This window comes from Euprymna scolopes, chromosome 6 (assembly GCF_053919585.1).
Source record: "Euprymna scolopes isolate OS-2025 chromosome 6, ASM5391958v1, whole genome shotgun sequence".
NCBI lineage: Eukaryota > Metazoa > Mollusca > Cephalopoda > Sepiida > Sepiolidae > Euprymna > Euprymna scolopes.
In genome coordinates this window covers 114057946-114080863 of record NC_136487.1, presented here as the reverse complement: position 1 = coordinate 114080863, position 22918 = coordinate 114057946, and the positions used below count along the sequence as shown (strand labels likewise).

Genomic DNA, 22918 nt, shown 5'->3' with positions numbered 1-22918 from the left:
CGTTTTAGAAATGACGAATGATACATTGCATAAAAAAAATGGGGAAAAGGGAAGAACCTTGCGCTGCCCTATTTTCGATTTTGACTCATTCCTTGTGGAATGTGTTAAAATGAATGAAAGAATTCCCTGAAGAATTCGATTGGGATTAAATCGAAACGGAGGTGCTCAAAAAGGGATAAAATTAATTCATTAACTTTTCGTCGTCTTTTATTTATTTTCAACGCAATGGTCGGATAAATAAAATTATTAAAAACATTAAATCCTTTTCACAACAATAAGGAGCGACTTAATTGAGCCCTTTAAAACAACGCGATTGAAAAATAGCTTTAATAAAAATAAACATTTACACTGGAAATATACTGCCAAAATATATTTCAAAAACTAAATCTAATGCAAATTTTCGGGCATTTTTTTATATACAGACAACAATACGAAAAAGTGGTAAAAATAAAACAACAACAAAAACAAAACAAGTATAAAACAAATAAATGTTATCATAGGCAAGTTACTCTTCTACCTAGCTGGCAAAATTTTTACTGCTTTTTTTTTCTTATTTTTAAGCGAAAAACGAGTAGTGGCAAGTGTTACGTGAGAACAAAAAATGGTTGACACGAGGTCACATTTTTGGAGTGTGGATAATCGCTCAAAAATATAACATTAAGGGACTTCTGCATGTCAGTGACATGAGGCGAATGTGTGTATTTTAGTTTCGAGAACCACCGACAGATATCACTTGTCAGCGGAAGAACAGGGGGTACATTACCTCTTCCTTTTCTACAAAAAAGTGCAAACTAAAATTATATTTTGCTACATTTTTATACAACCTACCGTAAAAAAAAAAAAAAAAAAAAAAAAAAAAAAAAAAAACAATTCTAAAAACAATCTATAAATGTTTCGTGTTTTTAATATTTATTAATTTTTTTTTTCAGTTATTTCACTTTAGTTCACTCATTGAAAAAAAATTATATTAATACATTAAAATTATATTTTGCTACATTTTTATACAACCTACCGTAAAAAAAAAACAAAAAAAAACACAATTCTAAAAACAATCTATAAATGTTTCGTGTTTTTAATCATATTTATTATTTTTATTTTCAGTTATTTCACTTTAGTTCACTCATTGAAAAAAAATTATATTAATACATTAAAATTATATTTTGATACATTTTTTATTCAATAAATGTTTCAATTTTCTTTTTTGCGTTATCGTAAACACTTGTTTATATTTGAGGTTTACATAATGGCTGCTAGATGTCAGTTCTCTTTCGAAGAACAGGCGTCAATAACTAGTCTGTTGCTAATATGTCACTGTCATGCAGAAGTGCCAAAATTAAACAAAATACTGGTAGAAACCCAACAAATAAAAGCAATTGTACAGGGTGTTAATTATTTTATTTTACTTTTGATAAAAAAATAAATAAAACAGTGGAGATGATTTTTAACAGATATACTAACCAGTTTAACCATTATATTTAGTTTTAATTATTTCTCAAAATGATTGTTCGCAGGAAACAGCAAATTCACTACGAAGGAAAAAAATGTATTCGTGAACAATATTGTCTACGTGCAAAATAAATTTTAAAGTTTACAATTATCTCCCTTATAAATAAATAAATTGGGACCCTATTTTGAACAACTTTGGGACAAATTGTCTAATCAGGTTTAAAGTAGCTCCAGTGAAAATGAAATTTCGATGCAAATTCAGAATTCAACCTAATTAAAGAACCAAAATACAAAAAAATCTTAATGGTGCAGTAGTATTGGTGCTGGTGCACGTACCTGTTATGGAATGAAAATGTCATATTCCAAATATCACGTAAATTGATCATTTTTTGTGCTTATGCACTTATGTTACCTTACTATTTTTGGTGCTAGTGCACTTACTAATCCACGCTATTTTTTAAAAATTTCCAAGTTTAATTAAAGTTTTATATGTTTTTTTTATTCAATTGTAAGGTTAAAGTATAGAATAGGTACAAAACACCCTCCCCTCCCCATGTTAAGAATGGCTTTTTAAATAATAACGTTATTATTTACGTCCGGATCCGGCGGATCACTCTCTGCACTAATTTTTAAATAGTATTTTCAAGTTAAATTAAAGTTTCACGATATCTTAAATTGTTGGGTGGAAGTACAGAATAGTTACAAAACACCTTTCCGCCCTTCCCTCTCCATGTTAAGAATGGCTTTCAAAGTAATAACGTGGCGGACCTAAACGAGAATCACCTTCTCTTCCACTCCACAAGAACGACTTTCGGAATAAACACCCCAACCTCACCATGTTAAGAACGGCTTTCGGTTTTTTCCTATTTTTTCAGTGGACAATAATAGGGGGGGGGGGCGATTTTTGTCCAGGTTCGCCGTGTTTTGATCTGCTATATTTAATAAAAGGAGACAATTAAATTCAAACTACCGAAGATGTAAAATCAGTCTTGTAATGGCTACAATATACTATTAATCGGTAAAAATCATTAAAAAAAAAAATTTTTTCTATCTATATATAGAAAAGCTACATGACGTGATTTTTTGGAATATGACATTTTCGTTCTGCATTTTTTTTTTTTTTTTTTTTTTTTTTAAAAAGGTTAACTTCTAGATCAGAACCAAAAATTCAATTATAAATTGGATGGGTTCAGGACTAATAATAAAATAAAACTGAACCTCCTGAGAGATTTTTGGGGTCCATCAGAGGAAATATTGTTTGTTGTTGTTTTTAAAGTTAACATGTTTTTTTTTTTAATTTTATTTTGTATTATTATTAAAATAAGATAATATATAAATCAGTGAAATATTAACTAGACTGAAAATTATGCGGAAATGAATGAAAAAAAAAAAAATCAAAATATTTATGATTTACGCGAAAACAGGAATGTTAATTTCGAAAAAAAAAAAAAAAAAAGATGTCAGAACATTAAACAAACATATAAGTAATTTACGTAAATAAAAAAAAAAAATAATAATTTAACAAAAGCGAATTAAATAAACCGAAAAATATTCATTTAGAATCAAAGTTTTGACGGAATAATGATTAAAAAAAAAGATTGTAACTCAAAATCGCACTGATTCTTTCTACTAAAAGAAACCATTTTCGAGACAACTCTCGCTACATTACAGTAAAAAAGGCTTCGTATCATCATTAAATGATTTGATTCTGTAATAAAAAAAATAAAAAAAACAGTGCCTTACCTAAAACTGTGAACGATCTTTTAAATTACACTGCAGCCAAATCCCCTAAAAATCCTCATCGTCGACACGATAATCCATTTTTTCTTTCTAATTTCGCCTCACCACTTTTCTTCCTCCATTATTATTAGGCTAGTCGTAATAAAAACGATTGCGACACCGGCACGCGCACGGGCACAACTACGGATGCACAGACACGATATAATCGATCAAAATCCGATTACCAATTGACTCGACTGTTTCGAATGGACCACCGCAGTTTGGAGTTCGATTATATTTTTACTATCGATTCTTTTTTCTAACTGTGAAAAAAAGAATCGAATTGTTAAATCATCCAGGAAAGGAAATTAAATCGACAAGAAAAAGGTGAAAAAGAAAAGCAAGTGTTATTGAACTTTCTCACCTGGATCAATTTCGTTTCGGCGATTCTTCGTTTTGTATTGTCTTCATATGGATGTTAAGTCAATCACACATTCTAGACTTTTATCTTTTTGACGACAAAATCATAAAGACAGGAATACTTTTGATCAAATTTCATCCTCCTCGATATTTTTTCTTTCCAAAACATTATTTCTCCTCAATAAATTATTTTTTAAAACATTCCAAAAAAAGTATTGTTCGCAAATATTTTTTAAAATTATTTTTCAGCACATTCTTCTAAAAATGATTTTTCAAAACATCGTTACGGCTTTCTAACCTAATCCTTAGTATAATCTTGACTGGCAGCCACTTGTACTTAGGGTTAGTTGTAAAACATGTTAGAAGCCCTAAAGTGCTACACGATGGCTCAGAAATAGAGGAGCATTTTACTTTAAATTTATATTTTTCTTTTTCCTTTTTATCTTCAAACTAAATTTGGTGAATTTCTAGATGAACACCCTTTGCTGAATTCCCCTCCTCCAAAAACTTGTCAGAAAGAAGACTACAAAACAAAAATTAAACAAGCAATTATTTTAGAATTTAGAGTTGGATATCAGTTTCGTATACAAATAAAATAATCCTCTATTTCCAGGCCATTTTAACTTTTTAAAACAGTATATTATTTTTTTTTACAACTAACCCTAAGTCTGAGTAGCAAGTTCGTAAAACCACCTGTAATCCTCAATAAGATTGATCACCCCACCCCACAAAAAAACTCACACAAAATTTATCTCCCATAATAGAAAAAAATGCTTACCTTTCCCAAAGCGCTAGAATGGGCAGAAAAATGAGAACTCATTTTACGTTAAATTTATATGCGAAACAGATGACCGACTCTAAATCTTAAAAGAATTGAGTTTTTTTTTCTTCTTCTTCATTTCGCAAAGTTTTTCTGTGTTCGCATGTGTTCAAACATGTTTTTCTTCACATATACACACCCACATGTACGCACGCACGTACGCACACACACACATACGCACGCATATACACAGCCTCATACATACACTCACATTCATGCGCATACACACACCCGAGCTGTGACGTCACTTCCTTTTAAGTGAAAACCAGACATGTGCACCCAGAACACTAACTCTAGTATAAAAGCCAACAAAACCTGTCAAATTCCCTTTTTCGTCCGGACCAGCGTTCAAGCTGCTTAGTCAACGAACCGACCGCGCGCCCTAACATCATTTTTCCTGCTACTGTAATGTGGGGTAAGTGCATGTACACTTTATACGCTTTCTCTCTCCATGAACTGGATTGACTTTCTCACTCTATCTCCCCTTCGCTTTTAGTCCATCAAAACAGACATGTGCGTGACTCTCTACTGAGTTTAACCCTCTCTTTCTACAGGCCGGCTTACCACTTCGCGTTTCTCTATTGCATTCCCCCTTTCCTTCCACGCGTGTAGTCGTCAACGGCGGAATGAACACGTGTACACCCAAGACTTTCATTTCTCAACAGAAAATAAACGACATGTTTATTTTATTCCAGCATTTGAGTTCTTTGTTTCCTTCATTCAATTTGTTTCATTATTTTTTCTTGTAGCGAGTTAGGTATTTATATCCTGGTCCGCAACACATGTAATCACCTAAAATAATAGAATCTCATATGGAGATGAATTTTTGAGCCGATGGTGTTCATTTACAATACCGAAAAATAATTAATAATACAACAAAAATATTTTAAGAAAACTGCGAGAGATTTTTTTTAAAAATCTTTTTTAGTTTATTGTCAGATCAAATTTAATTTTTAATTTTTAAGGAAACATTGTGTTATATCGTGTCCTTCGTATATTATGAAGGCCACGGTTACATTCACTCTAAGCTAAGTTGTTTTAGCAATAAAAGAAAAGGCATAACTTTGCGCATGCGTGTGTTTGGTTAAAAGTCAGAAACTACACAAGACATGTACGGAATTCCGTACAGATTCCTGAGTTAAACAAAGATTCTTAAGTATGACAAAGTTCCCCTGCAGAAGGTTGGAGGTTATTTAGTTGTTTTACCCCTAATAAAATATATTTAATGAAGAACACAGCACGAAATGAATAACAAAACTTATTTTCAACAATAACAATGAAAAAGAGAATTTATTTTACAGCAAGAAGTTGAAGGTTGAACTGTCGTAGAGGAAGAAGGTACAGAAAATCCTTTTGGTCTGTCTGTCAGTCGATATATTCTCTGTGTTGTTACCAGTTGATAGCAGTTGTTTCCAGGTGGAGACCGTCGATGCTAGGTAAAAGTGTATGATGGATAGGGGACGAGAGAGGAAAGGTGTTGCTTGGCTGGAGGTCCGGTCCTGACTGATGACAAACTGTAGTTTCAAAAAGTAGTTATTTAGGGGACTGATGAATCAATGCGCCCTGTCAACTGATTGGTTAATGTGTGGCCGAACAGCTCAGAGATGATGGGGGTGGGCATCGATTCACAAGAGAAAATAGATCTTTGTGGCTGCTACAGTTATATCGGCCAAAATGTGAGAATATCAATCAAGATGAGAACAGAGTAGTTTGAATAATTAAAAATTATTAATCGTCATCTCAGAAATTTTGAAATAAAATCCACATTAACTTTACACATTATCAGATCCAGTTTGATCTTTATCTGATTACTAGCCTTGGTGCCCAGCATTGCCCAGGTGTTTGGAGGTGTGTGTTGAGCAAAAAAAAAAAAAGTGGTAGTAGGCAGGCAGGCTCAAACCCGTGAAGTAAAGGCGGAAAAGAAAGTGAAACGTGACCGGAAGTTCAGAACGTTGAAATTAGTAAAACCGATACAATGACTTGCAAAAATGACGATGCACAAAAGCCCGACCTTCCTTGTAGAAAAGTTCCCATTGAGGGTAAAGAAATTAATGTTTTTAGCCAATTTTTCGATATTTGTCGTCTGAAGGGTCGACCTTCAAAACAATACTGATCTTGTGAAAATCTGTCGCCTCTGTCGAAAGTTTTAGGCAGATATACAAACATACATACATGCATACATTTAAACAGACAGATAAGATTTATATTATAGATGGTAAACAAAAATACTACTGTAATATTCATTCTGTTGCATTCACAAGGGACCAAATCTGCTACTATTATATAAAAGGGATTTTATGTGTGAGTTCATTCCCTATGGACTCCTAAATGGCTGGGCCTGTATATTTTTAAATTTCACATATATACTTTATGTGCTTAGCAATGTTCTTGGACAGGTTTTGTATCGGAATGTCTTTGATAAATATCAATAATCAAAATAATCCTGTGAAAGAAGGAACAGGCGATTTTGACTAAAGTTAACCCCTTATACAGACTAACATCACAAGTGCATTTGAGAAGTTTTATTACCGCACAAACAACACTGAAACATTACATTCCCATTTCACTAAAGACTCGAGGCTATTTTCCATAAAAGGTTAGTAACATTTAATGTTACTAATGCTAAGCTGCTTTCCTTTAACAATCACAAGAAACCTTTTCAAGCACCAATTGTCATAACTAATAACACTCTACTTGAAAGCTCATCATTCAAACTCTTTGGGTTAATCTTCACAGGCAACATGAATTGGAACAAATTCATTGAATACATTGCCAAGGCTGTTGCACAGAAGGTGAGCTCCTTCTATCATGCTAGAAAACTCCAGTAATACAGTGTGATTTAATTTTCATGAGAAGACCTTCATGCTAGACCTTGTCAAAGGCTTTGGACACAGCAAGGTCTACCGCCCTAGCTTCCTCGGCCTTATCCAGTGCATGGCATATGCGTTTTCAGAGATGACCGTTAAAATATTTGCAGTAGAACAGGATTGCCTAAATTCATATTGTCAGTTAGAAAAAAGTTTACCATTTATGAGGTGGTGAACTAATGCTTTATTGATTAATGTCTCAAAGAGAGGACTGATGGGGCAAGAAGTGAACAGATCAGTTCTTCTGTAGTTAAACTAAAATTATGATAATACCATGAATACTACTATTACTACTAATAATAATAATAATAGTAAGAATGGTGATGATGATGACGATGATGACGATGATGATGATTCGGGCGAAAATAAATAAAATAAGTCTTTTTTAAAAAGCGACAACACTTAATTCCTTTCTTTCTTTACCCTTCTGTTCTTTTCTTTACGTTTTCAATGACTAATTAACAGAGAGACCAATTGAAGAAAATTTTATCCGCTATGTTCCGTGGAAGGTAATTCTTCTTAGCTTGATATATGCAATTTAGATAAAGAGAAAGAAACATTCAAGGGAGAAAAGAATATTAAAAAAAAAAAAAAAAAAAAACGACTTGAAGGAAATGATTTTTATTAAAGTGAAAGTCCTGGTAGGAAAAAGTCTGTAATTTGCCGGCTGCCAAGAGTTGTCCATCTGACTTACAAGCGAAATCCTTGTATCCTGACATTTTCAAAAGGGTACAGCGGGGAAAGAGAGAAAGAGAGAGGGGGAATTCACTTACTGAAGATAATTCAAAGTTTGTATAAATCCTTTTTAGAAAGTGTATTAGTTCCTTTTTTTTTTTACTCAGAGTCCTTTTTAAAAACAATCATCCCCTTAAAATAAAATATGCATCAAGTGCGCTTGAAAGCCAAATCACAATGTATTTTCCTAATATTACGTTGTTCTTTCAAGTGCACTTGATGTGTATTTTATTTTATTCAAATTAAATCAACATTTCTATATGGAACTCACACCCTTGAAATCATCCCCTTGTTTTAAGTGGTGTCCATTCTTCCATAAGACTGCGTTAACTTCCTTAATCAAAGTTCTTTGCAGGTGGTATTTTTGTGCATGTGACCACAACATTTCCAAATCATTCCGGTCAAGTAACGCCGACCACAAGATGAATAATCCTTTTGTAATCTTCCCCTCATAAAGAAAGCCAATATGAAGTCCAAAACAGGGTTTCAGGTAATTAGAAACTGCCACAACGAATCCTGTGTTTTTCATCTTTATTCTGTGATGATTAATATCTTCAAATTCACTGCATATTCCAACTATTTTAATTAGTAATTAGTTAAGACGGAGAAGCTGATTCTCTCACAAATTTCTCTGGTTTCGAAAATGTCTAGTCAAGACAGAGTAACTGTTCATGAAGCTTTTCGGTCTCCTTTCCTTGTCCGAGACCTCAACAAAATATGTCGGGTAACTTAGTGTTAACATCGGTTAATATGTCTAAGACGACATGTCAGCAACTCCTTCCTTCATGGAGCCAACTGATATTTTTCTTTCAAAAATGCTCTATGGGAAGAATTTTGGCATGCAGTGAGCAGAATGGAATCACACAATGTAGAAAAGGAGGAGGAGGAGGAAGAAGAAAAGAGAGAAAGAAAGGGACAGAATAAAATAGCTATGGCTAAAGATACATTACCAAAGTTTACTTCTTTCAAACTCCTCGGCTTAACGTTCACAGGGAATTCGAGTTGGAACAGATACATTGAGAGCATTGCCAGGGCCGCTGTGAGGAAGGTGGGCTCTCTCTACCGTGTTAGAAAGTTACTTACACCTGAAAGTACCCTGTACCTCTACAAGGCTACTATTCGCCCATGTATGGAGCATTATTGTCACATTTGAGCTGATGCATCTGCTAGTTGTCTCTCGCTTCTGGACAGGGTTCAAAAGAGAGTCACCAACCTGATAGGTCCTGAACTGTCATCTAGGCTTCAACCTCTGTCCCATCAATGAAATGTTGCACACCTCTGCCTGTTCTACAAATACTTTAATGGTGGATGCTCTGATGAACTACAAGCCCTTGTACCCTCTCGATGGAAATACTCCCAACAAACCCGACACGCAGCAAAGTCCCACCCCTACACAGTAGAAATTCTTAGATATAGGAAAGCCTTCTACTCTAATAGTTTCTTCCCCAGAACTTCTAGACTTTGGAACTCCCTTCCGGGTTTCTGCTTTCCCAACTGTACTGACATGCAGAAATTAAAGTATAATGTGAACAGACATCTTGCTGCTCAACTCCCTACATAGTATTTCTACAACTTATGTCCCCAATAATAGCTTCCTACATCAAAGTGGAACTGTGCCTTGGTTGGGGTGAAAATGGAATTTAAAAAAAAAATGAAAATAATCTTCCATACAATCAGAGCCACGTAACCCCTAAAAACAGGATCTAAGGGACATACCCGGAAAAAGGAGATAATGACAAGGGTACCCTGTCTTCATTCCAAATGATCAGAACCAAAATAAATAAATAAAAGACAACAACTGTGAATTAAACGTGCCTCCAGATATCAACCTGGAAATTTTTACATCTGGGTGCAGTACATACAGCAACTAGCCTTTTCAAACGGTCACCCATCTCATACTGACCAGGCTCATCGTTGCTTAACTTCGATGGTCTGGTAAAAACCAGTGTATCAACATGATTAGGTTGAGCAGAAAGTTCTTGTGGAATGTTTAATTTTGATTTCAAATAAGATTTTGTTATCATATATTCACTTCATATATCATTTTAAAAAGCGTTTTTCGATCTATCTAATCATTTAAATTACAATCGTTTTAAACAATTGTGCCTTCTTTTCAGAACGTTGAATACAAAAAAGAAAAAAAAAAAGAAGAAAATTTGCACAATTTTCTTATTTCAATTCAAGCTAGGCCAAAAAGCTGCTGAAACAGCTCGCGCTATCAATGAAGCATTTGGCTCAGGAATCACTATTGAACGTGCAGCACAATGGTGGTTTAAGAAATTTTGTGACGGCGACAAGAGTCTTGAAGATGATGAGCGTAGTAGTCGTCCATCGGATGCTGAGAACAATTAAAGACAGGGAGAGAGAGAGAGACAGAGAGAGAGACATAGAGAGAGTTTTTAGAAGGACACGAACGTCAGCCAAAAGAAAAACAAAACCTTTTTATAAATAACACCCAAAGGTATTTAAGTCATCTATACCACTTGATGCAGGTTGGTGGAAGTTAAGATAGAGAGTGAATATAGTAAGAAAGTGTTAAGTTTTGAGACATTATGTTGAACAAAGATGGCGGCGTAGTTCAGATCAGAAATTGGCAGTAAACAAGATAGCGGCCAAGAATCAAATGCGGTTGGCAGTAACAAAGATGGCGGCGTAGTTCAGATCAGTAATTGGCAGTAACCAAGATGGCGGCCAAGAATCAAATGCGGTTGGCAGTAACAAAGGTGGCGGCGTAGTTCAGATCAGTAATTGGCAGTAATCAAGATGGCGGCCAAGAATCAAATGCAGCCCATGGCGTAGTTAACAGCGAACTGATTAAATCCAAAATTCGACAATTTTTATAATAATTTTGAAAGGTTTTCATTGGTTGTTTAGCACAGCCGGTGGTTATAAAAATGATTGGCGAATCCATTCGTCACATACTCCCATTAGGAGTCAAAAACATTTTACAGAAAGTTTGTGGGCTGTGCGCCGTTTTTCTGGGAGCAATGCTATCTTCAGGTGAAAGTATGAAACCAATTGATGCAAGGAGTTAATACCTATCTATCCGTATCAGAGGCAGAAGAGAGAAAAGGGTACATCCTTCTTTGTTGGTTCCAAGAAACCTTTTTAACTGCTGCCTGCAATCGGCTGATGTAGACAGTTGAAATTAATGTGCTCTGGAAGATGATTGATCTTCGTATGACCAAATCACCTTACAGGGATTGCTCCCCACATGAAGAAATATTTATAATTGCTATAGATATCACATTTGTTTTTGTAAAAATTTTTTATATTGTTATTGATAATTGTAGGCCATCTCGAGTAGTCTTAAACTGGATTTTTACATTTTTAATTGACAGATTTTAGCATTTTTTCTTTTATGGAAATCGTTCCAGACAAAGTATGAAACCAATTGATGTAAGGAATTAATACCTATCTATCCATATCAATCTTCTATAAATTTGTCTTTTTTTGTGTGTGTATGGATATTTATATTAAAAACTATTTCTACTATTTATTTAAAAAGAAAATACAACTTTGTTATATATGAGTTGTAGAATCGCATTCATCTGCAAAAGATCTAGCTCATTTGCATATTCTTTTAAACATTCATTTCAATTAATTTCCTATTAGTTTTTTTTTAAAGTTTTTTATGGGATGATCATCTTTAGTTAACGATTACATCTAATAGTTAATGTAAATCACCCAGTGGTCGACCTTGTTTCCTGACTAGGGTAATGAACACCATTTTCCCGGCTCCCACCACATCCCATCCCCCTAAACTGGACACTGTAGGGGTACGTCATTACCATATATGCCGGGCTGACTTTTGTCTGATGGATTGAGGGTACCGGATTGACAGTTTCTAGCTGCTGTTTGCGACTGATAGTACAGGATCCCTAACTCTTTGGTAGTGCTTACAGCGACTGCTTTATTAACAATTGTATAATATCGGGATGATTGTAGTTCCATGTCGCGCATGAAAAGGACCCTGCACTCATCTCCGGTTGGCTTTCCTGAGGCCACAATCTTGTAGGTGAGGAGACAACTGATGGTCTACTTTTATTGCATGTCTGATATTCTGTACAATCACTTGTCCAGCACCCCTCACTCACCCTAACCGAAACTTTTAAATTAAATAAAATGAAATGACAGTTATAGCAAAAATTACTTTTAAACCAGGACCAAACTCAAAGAAAACTAACTTGCCTCCTCCCTGGAGGCTTGCATTTATGAATATCTGTGGGCTTAGAACTAACTTAGACGATGTTGAATCATTTCTCCTAGTAAACACCTCGGATACCTCAGCATTAAGTGAAATTAACCTACACTCCTCCATTCCTTCTAACCACTTTAACATGCCTAGTTATCTCCCACTCTGCCATAAGGACTCAGAAAGACATATGCACGAGCTTGGAGTCTATATTCATAACACCCTCCCCCTAACTAGAGAAACAAAACTAGAATCAGACGACCAGGCCTTTATGTGCTTCAGACTAAATATGCAACATAATATTAGCTACTTGTATTTTCTCTACCGCTCTCTCTCGACCCAGGACTGTACCCTAATAAACAAAGCATAGATATTACCGCACTAGTACATGTATTTGGTGATTTCAATGTCCACCACAATAACCGGCTTGGATTCAACACATAGCTTCTCTATATCTTATTCCCTGTCACAGACGATTATATTTCTGACACGTTTCCCAGACCAGCAAGATCAACATGCCTGACTTCTAGATCTGTTTCTGACCACAGTGCCTGATGATTGTATAAAGAATGCCTACAGCCCACTTGGGAATGCTGATCACGCTGTGATAATGGTAGAAATCGCCCTAAATTCTCGACCCAAAACTGAAGACTCACTACTCAAAACAACAAGATATTACAAAAAGGCTGACTGGGAAGCCATCAGGGGTCTCATCAAAGATGCCCCAGAGGGAAATATGTTTTCTCTTCCAGCTGAACAGTGCGCAAATGAGACCCCGAAATGGTTCCAAACTGCAATTGAAGCACATGTTCCCGCACGGAAATTCTATAGCAAGCCTTACTCTCTCCAATGGTTTACTTTTACTTGTGCAGCTGCTATTGCTCAAAGGCAGTATGCGTACTGCAGATTCAACGGACATAAGTCCAGTTCAAACAGACAGAAGTATATAGAAGCTAGAAGTAATTGTAAGAGAGAAATAGCAACAGTTAAGACAGAATACACTGAAGCCACCAGAAAATGCATTGAAGCACAGAAATTAGGAACCAATGATTTTCGGAAAATCTACAACAGTGTAGTAAATAATGGGCAGTCAAGGATTCGCCCACTATCAAACGATCATGAGGTTGTTTGCACGGCAACTGAAAAGGCTAACCTGCTCGCCAGTCGGTTTGCCTCAAACTCCAAATTGGACCCAGCACACCACTCCCTCCCTGACTTTCCTTTGTGGACAGACGCCACGCCACACTAGATGATTTGAAAATCACCCCCTCTCAGGTACATGGTATCATAAAAAACCTAGACACTTCAAAAGCATGTGGACCCGATCTCACCCCAGTTGTACTATTTAAAAAATGCTCTGTTGAGGTTGCCCCAGTTCTCTCCAAACTTTACAACAAATGCCGAAACGAATCTTGCTTTCCTGACTGCTGGAAAACGGCTACTGTGGTACCAGTTTTCAAAAATTCTGGCGAAAGAACTGACCCATTAAATTATCGCTCTATCAGCCTTCTCCTGCTTTTCGCCAAAATATTTGAGTCCATAATTAATCAAGCTCTAGTCCATCACCTTACAGCTGCTAAACTCCTGACCGACAATCAATATGGATTTAGGTAAGCCTGTTCCACAGCAGATATCCTAACTGTAATCTCTGAACGTAACTACCGTTCACTGGACAAAGCAGGGGAGGGTAGAGCAGTAGCCCCCGATATATCTAAGGCTTTTGACAAGGTATGACATGATGGTCTTCTAAGGAAAATTAGATCATATGGTATCACTGCAAGAATACATAATGTAATTAAATCCTTCAGTAAGAGAAAAATCCAGATTGTCCTCGACGGTCGTACATCTAAGCAATATGATATGAATGCGGGTGTACTTTAGGGGTCTATCTTTGGATCTTTATTATTCCTGATATTCATAAATGACCTTTCTGATAAAATTGTTTCTGAGATGGGTATATTTGCTGACAACACCACTGTCTAGAACAGGCACGAGGAAAAAACAAATGAACACATATCTAAGGAAATGGCAGAAACAGTAGAGGATGACCTCCAATCTGTAGTGGAATGGAGACAAAATTGGATGGTCACATTCAATGCTGCCAAGACTAAGCTTCAATAATTACAAGAAACCTTCTCTACCACCGATAGCAATGGGCAAGAACACATTACCTGAAAGTACTTGCTTTAAACTCCTCAGCCTAACGTTTACAGGGAACATGAACTGGAATAGATACATTGAGAGCATTGCCAAGGCTGTTTCGAAAGAAGGTTGGCTCTCTCTATCCTGCTAGAAAACTACTTATGCTTGAAAGCATCCTGTACATCTGTAAGGCCACCATCCGCCCATGTATGGAGTACTGCTGTCACATTTGGGCTGATACATCTGCTACTTGTCTCTCACTCCTGAACAGGGTTCAAAAGAGAGTTGGCAACCTGATAAGTCCTGAACTGTCATCTAGGCTTCAGCCTCTGTCCCATTGATGAAATGTTGCATCCCTCTGCCTGTTCTACAAGTACTTTAATGGTGAATGCTCCAACGAATTACAAGCACTTGTATCTTCGACGTAAATACTCCCGACAAACCCGACAAGCAGCTAAATCCCACCCCTTCACAGTAGAGATCCCTAGGTGTAAGAAAGCCTTCTTCTCCAGAACTGCTAGACTTTGGAACTCCCTTCCAGGATTCTGCTTTTCCAACTGTACTGACATGCAGAAGTTCAAGTGTAATGTGAACAGATATGTTGTTACTCATCTCCCTTCATAATACCCCGATAGTAGCCCCCTACTTCAAGGTTGCACTGTGCTTTGTTTTGGGCTGAAAATTGAAAAAAAAAAAAAAATTATATTCATGCAGATATTATACATGATTTATACTTGCATAATATTTGCATAAAATGTTTATAGTAAACACAAACCTCTTTATATATATATGCATATGTTTATAGTAAACACAAACCTCTTTATATATATGTATGCATATACATATTTGCTTTAAAAATTTTGCCTACCAAACTCCTGTCAGTTTTTGGTCTATGATTCCAATATTTTTCTGCGATTCCGATACAATTACAGATTCTGTTTTAAATTCTTGATTGACAAGTAAAAAAAAAAAAAAATACACAAGAGAAAATATAGAAAACACATTCTGTGGATATCAATCGGGCTCTGAGTGCGTGTGTGACATTAAAGGATAATATCCACATCTACATCTACTGTCAAGGCTGAGGTCGTCAGTTGAAGTCAGTTCATTTCGATCTGCTCCAAGTCACAACCTGCCTTCACCTGACTCAAACTAGAAACTCAAATTGTCACAAACTGAAGGTTGTCCGTACACTGTCCCTAATTGTCATAAACTGTTGCAAAATTCACTGTCACTCCTAAAACTGCTTGTAAAAACAACTCTAAACATATCAACCCAATCTTTTACCTGAGTTACTTTGGATACCTTTGTGTGCCTTGGTGAACAACTTCCTTCCCACTGTCTTTCTACTAACCTCACTTCCTATAACCTTTGTTCTGCTGTTCAACTTATTTTTTCCTTTTGTTTCTGTCCCCCCCCCTTTTTTTTATTATTTCCTAACACTTTAAGAGAGAGAGGACGCTGATAGTATCACACATTATCAATTATGCAAAACACAAATACTTTTATCATTTGATGATTACTGTCCTCAACTGTCGTAAATTGAAGATTGTCTATAAACCATCGCAAAATTCAGTCACTCCTGAAACATGTTCACAAGTATAAAAAAAATGAACAACGTGATACACAAACTCCGAAACATTCCATAGATATCAGTTGGGCTTTGAGTGTGTGTGGGACACCATCATGAGAAACAACCGTCTGAACATTAACATTCACATCTACAGTCTGTAAAAGCCTCATCGTTGTCAGTTGACGTCTGCTTATTTTGATCTGCTCCAAGCCACAACCTGCCTTCAACTGTTCCAAATTTGAAAACTGTCCTCAACTTTTGCAAACTCAAGACTGTTCATGCTGTGCTCCTGGTTAGGGGTCACAATATTAAGGTGAAAGAGTCCTGGTGTTCACTACAAGCAGTTAAACTGCAAGTATGCTCTTTGCTCAGCGGCAGAAATGTCTGGCTTACATAGGGCCAGATGAATCCATATTATCATGAATATCGGGTGGTTACTACCCTAGAACAGTTCATAAATTAACTCTAAATATATTGACCTCTAGGTCGAATCTTTTGTCACAGTTACTGCCACACCCTGATTAACAATCCTATTTCAGATGCTTTTGTGTGCATTTGTATACCACTTCCACTCCATTGTCTTTCTACTAACCTCACTTCCTATAACCTTTGTTCTGTTGATTAACTTATTTTCTCTCTTTGTTATAGTTCCTCCTATTTTTTTTTTTTTCACTTCTTAACATTGGGGGGGAGGGGTTGATAGTATTACGCTTCCTGTCTTCAATTATCCCAAACTAGAAATTGTCATCAACCGTCACAAACTCAAAACTGTCTGTAAACTGTCCATTGTAAATTGTCGCAAAATTTACCGCTACTTCTAAACCTATCCCTAAACATAACCTGTATGTCTGATCTTTTGTTCCAGTCACCTGCCACACCTTGATTAACAATCCTATTTCTATTTGTGTATCTTAGTGAACAACTTCCTCTCCATCGCCACTCAAGATGAGAACAGTAGTTTGAAGAATCCAAATAATGCGAATAATGAATCTTCATTTAAAAATTCAGAAGTGGAATTTTCTCTTAGTTATTTTCTTAGATGTTGTCTATACTTTCCAAGTTTCCATCCGTCTAAAACACTTTTGATCTTCAGGATTGTCTTTAGTTTTTTTTTTTATATTTTGTTGTGGTTATTTAATGTGTTTTATTATTTTGATCTGTAATTTTGATGAGAGAAACAAAAAAAACGCATAATTAAATCTGTTACTTATATCTATATATACTAGCAGTAATTATCACTTCCTACACAGATAGTTTTTGAAATTCTTTTTCATGAACCCAGTTGGTCCTGTAATTACTGGAACGATGAAGATCTTCCTAAAATTCCAGTTTCTTTTCATGTTGTACATGAAACTTTGGTATTTTATTATCAAATCTGTTTGGCCCACAATCATTAGAGACACTAACTTTTATTAAGGTTGTGTGTGTGCGTGTGCGCGGAATCAAGTACGGAAAGTATGTTTGCGTTGATTTTATCTTCATTTCTTGATGAGTCCTTAAATTATTATTCTGCAAATGAACCTTGTGTATTACTGGAACAAACTGAATAAATAGAAACACTTTGCATGTAACGAAGTGATTTTTTTTCTGTTGATTATATATGATTACAATAGAAAAGTGTGAGCATGAAAAGTGATATGGTTAAGCTTAAACATGGAAAAGTAAAGGACTAATCATTAAATCTGGAAAAGAAAAGGACAAGATATTCTAGTAAAAAATATAATAAATTTTTAACTAAAATACTGCAACGTAGAGAACTGATTTTTTTTTTACATAAGCATAACCACTTATCAAGGTCAGAGACCACTCGAGGATAAGAGTTAAGAGTGTACAGTAGTCAATTGGACAATATAGTAATTGTTAGTAATGGAAATTCGGTAAACTTGTTAACTTAAGTGGAACGGCTCATCAAGAACTTGTTTACGTTGGACTTGAAGACAACCATATTGTAGTCAGCTAGAAAGCAAGAAAACGGAAGACAATTCCACAGGCGTGCAGTTCTAAGAAAGAAGCTTTGTTCATGGAATCTATGTTTAGGTTTAGGCAGCAGATAAAGAGTGGGAGGAGGGGAATTATTGATCGTGTTTTCAGCTAGATGAGTGTTTCTTGTGAAAGTTTGCCGAAGGGGGGACCATAGATTGAAGCTCAGTTGAGCACTTGCCATGAAAATAATAAAGTAGAGACAAACTCGTAACATCTCTTCTGTGAGATAGAGGCTGCAGGGAAGAGAAAAGGACATCTCCTATGGGGCTACGAAGTATATTTGGAACTCTATCAAGGCAGGACAAGTTCTTTCTAGCAGCTCCTGCCCAGATGTGGCAACAGTACTCCATCCTTGGATGTACTTGGCTCATATAGATAGAGAATTGCATCAGCAGTGAGATATCTGGATCGATAGAAGGATCCCAACATTTTTTCAGCAGCCTTGGCAACAAATTTGATGCACGTGTTCCATTTAAGATTAGGAGTAAAGGTCAAGCCCAGAAGCTTGTCAAAACATGAGGCCTCCCCCCCAAGATGAGAGTCATTCATTTCAATTGATGCCAGATGGGGATCAGAATGTTGATAAAGTAAAGATAGAAGCTTGGGTTTAGATGCATTAAAAGTAACCACCCACTTCTTTCCCCATTGTACCATGTGCTCAAGATCAGAGGAGAGAGAACTGGAGAGAAAAAAAAAATTCTTATTGCTGCAATATTTTTAGTTATAAACTTATATTTTTTACTAGAATATCTTGTCCTTTTCTTTTCCAGTTTTAACAACTAGTCCTTTACTTTTCCATTTTTTAAGCTTAACCATATTACTTTTCATGCTTGCATTTTTTTCTATTGTAATCCATGATTTTTCCAGGCTTCCAATAAATTCACTTGTTCTTTGTTTAATTTCAGTCTTATTTTTTTCTCCCGTAAACACACATGAAATAACAATGTACGACACTCGTCTGCTTTCAATATCCCCACAATTATTTCCCTTTCATGCTTTCATTCTCTGTTTCACTTGTTACTTCTCTTTCCGCGACAGCGATGAATTAGTAGCAACAGTAGTCGCTGAAGTGACGTGGTTGATATGGAAGCCAGTCATAAAAAGCGTCGCTCAGCTCCTTACATATTTTTACGATTTTGAACACCAGAAAATTCATCATAACATTTGTTTTACTAAATGAAAATTGAAAAAAATTTTTTCACAATATAGTTGAGAAGGTTAACAATAAACTGTAATAATTGTTTGAAATTTGGTCAAAAAATGAGTGAGTGGTGAAGCTTTAAAGCAGTTCTAAATGACTAAAACTGCCGCTTAACCATATATTCAAATGCTACCATATTCATGGAACTAATAATCGAACATAACGAAATACGCAAGAAAGTAAAAATGTTTAGGTGCTCATCAATGTTTTGTCTTTATTTTTGAAGACTTTCTCAAGAAGTGATAAAAATAAAAGTTAAAATTTGAAATACACAGCGTGTCTATGACATAAAATTAATGCCTTTTTTTTTTTTTTTTTTTTTTTTACAACCATTCAGAAAAACGATAAAATACTTATTCCGAAAAGGATGTTTACATAGATCAGGTGGAAAATTATTGAACTACCCCCACAGTTAAAATTAAGTGTGGAATTTAATTTCCTTTGACCTAATTAAATTTGCCATACCCCCGCCACTTGTGCGTTTATAAACGTCAAATGTAAATTTTTTTCAGTTACTTTCCCTTTGTGGGCGAGCGGTAAGTTATCAAGCTCGCCTCAACATTCTGGGTTTGATCCTACCTACCTACCAAAACTTTTTTTTTTTTCAGATTTTTTAAACAAGTTTTTTTTTTATCTTACTTTTCCTTCTTTCTACATAATGTTCGCTGTTTTCTTTGGGTTTTTTTCTGATTTTTTTAAAAGAAGTTTAACATAGAGTTTGGATCTAACCACCCCCTCTCCCCCACACACAGCTCCAAACATCTGGGCAACGCCGGGTGGCCATGCTAATCTATAATAGAAATCTCACCTGTCTGTTTAAATGTATATATGTATGTACGCTTGCATGTCTGCCTAAAACTCTTGACAGAGGCGATGGATTTTCACAAAACCAGTATCGTTTTGGAGCTTGACCCTTCAGACGACAAATATCGAAAAATTGGCTAAAAATATTAATTCCTTCTTTTCTACAGGGGAGGGTTACTTTTCTCACCGATATTTTCGAAAGTCATCCCCTCTTTTCGATTGACTAGCCTTAATTTAAACATTCATCATTTCAAGTTTGGCTATGGGCGCAACAGCAAAGACGTCACTTTTTTTTTTCACGTTCTTTTCCTCCTTTACGGTACGAGTTCGAGCCTGCCTGCCTACTACCACTCTTTTTTTTTTGCTTAACACACATCTCCAAACACCCGGGCAACCAGGCTAGTTCCATATAAAAGACACACTACATATTTAAAATTTTAACTTCTGTTTTTCGTTTCTTGAGAAGGTCTTTGAACAATAAAAACGAGATGTTTATGATATGTATTGTATTCTGTGTAATGAGGCAGCATTCTTTCATTTAAGCAAACATTGTTGAACACAACACTTCCGTTTAATTCTATCTTTTTATCAATTGTTTTATTATCGTTTTAGTTTAAAAAAAAAATCAAATAAAATTAATACATGGTTCATGTGTATCACAAGCACTTTTTAATTCTGCTTTGAATCATCTTCAGTTAAAAAAAAAAAAACAAATGCATAAAAACTAGAGAAAAAAAATCTCAAAACCAAAACATTTGAGAACACTGTGTAAGAGCATTACCAATTTAAAATTTTTTAATTACTTGAAACTATCTATATTAAAATTTTTTAATTACTTGAAACTATCTATATTAAAATTTTTTTAATTACTTGAAACTATCTATATTAAATTTTTTTAATTACTTGAAACTATCTATATTAAAATATTTTAATTACTTGAAACTATCTATATTAAAACTCAGCGTTCCAGTACTGTAAACAATAGTTACAATTAAAACCCCATATCAACATAAAATCCGCCTTCACTGAAAATTTAAATTTTTCATTTTGTGAATCATTGATCATTTATATGGACTTTAATGACATTTAAAACGTCAATCCATCTTAATGAAACCTACAATAAATTACATTAAGTATGACACGAGTAAGAATATTTTAAAATGTTTAATGAGAATACAATTTATCCTATGACACTAATTCTGATATCTTTTAATCTAAATTGTAAACATTCTTTCAAAATTGTTCTGAAATTTAACAATTTCACATTCTGCTGATTTTTTAAATGGAAATTCTTCTCTTTTGTTCAGTAATTTTTTTTTTATTAGTCCCCAGACAAAAGGAAGGTGAACCTGTAAATTCACCCGTGTCTGTTCTTCTGTCTGCACTTTTCTCAATAACTACGCCTTGGAATTTAAAATGTTTTTACTCAAACATTAAACATGATATGAATAACAAAGTAACTGATTTTCTGGGAAAACTCTGGTTGCCCCCCTAGGGGTGCCTTTCGGGTTAAAATAACTAAAATCGATACTTTTGTACTTGTTAAAAAAAATTGATGCCTTGGATTTTCATAAAACTTTCTGAAAAATTGTAACTAACTGATTTCTAGATAATTTTGTTTGTCTATACATCGCGATAACCCTTGGGTGTGCCCCAGAAGCTCTTTTAGGGCTAATAAAAACACTCTATTTTTGGAACTATTTTACCATATTTGTCTAAAACATTCTGTGTATGTCTATTTAGCAGTTTTGCATGGTGCTGAACTCAAATTTAAATATGTTAAGGCCTTGGGGACTTGGGGAAGGGGGATGCAAATGATGGACTTGGTCATTTCTTTTTTTGCATGGTGCAGAACACTCAAATTTATATAGGTTAAGGCCTAAAACTGCATCGTTTGTTGATTTTCACCGGGATTTGACGTCTCCTGAGGACTTTTGGAGCTAAATGGGGGGGGGGAGATAAATGCTGAACTTAGTCATTTTTTTTATACCTCGTTCACTGTGCATTCACAGGGGACCATGCATGTTTCACTTGTTTTTTTTTTTCACCTGAAGATGATTTAACAATGAATCGAAAATGTTAGTGACACTTATGAAACAGTCAAAAATTTATTTGATTTTGACACAAAAAAAAAAGAAAGAAAAATTGAAAATAAAAAAGAATTTTGTTATGCTTAACAATGTTTGTTTAAATGAAAGAATCCTAAATTAAAAAAATATAAGGTTAAGAATGTATTCATAGGATAAAAATCCAGATAATTTTCATCAGGTTTATGTAATAGTCCTCAATAGTTTATAGAGCTATTTGTATTAATATTTACTCACAGGTGTTCATATTGAAAACAGCCTAAATGAAAAGACAGACATTTTAGTTATTAACTACGGATTGAAACATTGTAGGAACAGTGTAGCAAAGCTTGTATATGTCTGTATGAATAAATATTAATAAATATATAAATTATTTAAAAACTATATGATAGATATTTCAGAAATGTACCGTAGTTTCATTGAGGTGGATTGGACTGATCTTTTAGAGGCTGTTTAAAGTCCATTCAAATCAGCAACTCACGAAATGAAAACAAATTCCAAATGAATTTCCAGGTAGATTTTACCGGTGAAACTGCTTAATGTTCCTTATTGAGGAAGTACCGTTTCAGTACTGTAAAAAAACACTTACGATCAAAATCCATATTAACATAGAATCCATCATCACTGAAAACTTTGATTTGTTATTATTTCACGAGTTGCTAATCATTTGTTTGGATTCTTAATGGCCCTGGAAAAGGTCAATCTCCATCAATATCTGAGATATGTAATATATAGTTTTGAAATAATTTGTATTTTAGTTCTCACATTTGTGATTGAGCACTTTATAGATTTCTTTTCACAGCACTCTCTCCTCTCTCTCTCTCTCTCTATATATATATATATACACACACACACACATATGCTCTCAGAAAGACATAAAAAAAAACGTGCAGGAAAATCAATAAATAAACACAAATAAAACAAGA

At 34.9% G+C, this 22918-nt stretch overlaps 1 protein-coding gene across 2 annotated transcripts in view; it reads right to left on the bottom strand.

The window, feature by feature from the left end:
- The window catches only part of LOC145277891 (uncharacterized), a 116054-nt gene extending 112439 nt beyond the window's left edge, over nucleotides 1–3615 (bottom strand). Inside the window, exon 1 of one of the 2 annotated variants that reach the window (XM_080129883.1) lies at nucleotides 3190–3615. The gene's annotated coding sequence lies outside the window, so the exon portion shown is untranslated. The remainder of the gene's footprint in view (nucleotides 1–3189) is intronic. The other variant, XM_080129884.1, reaches the window with a different exon arrangement.
- Between the last annotated feature and the right edge of the window lie 19303 nt (nucleotides 3616–22918).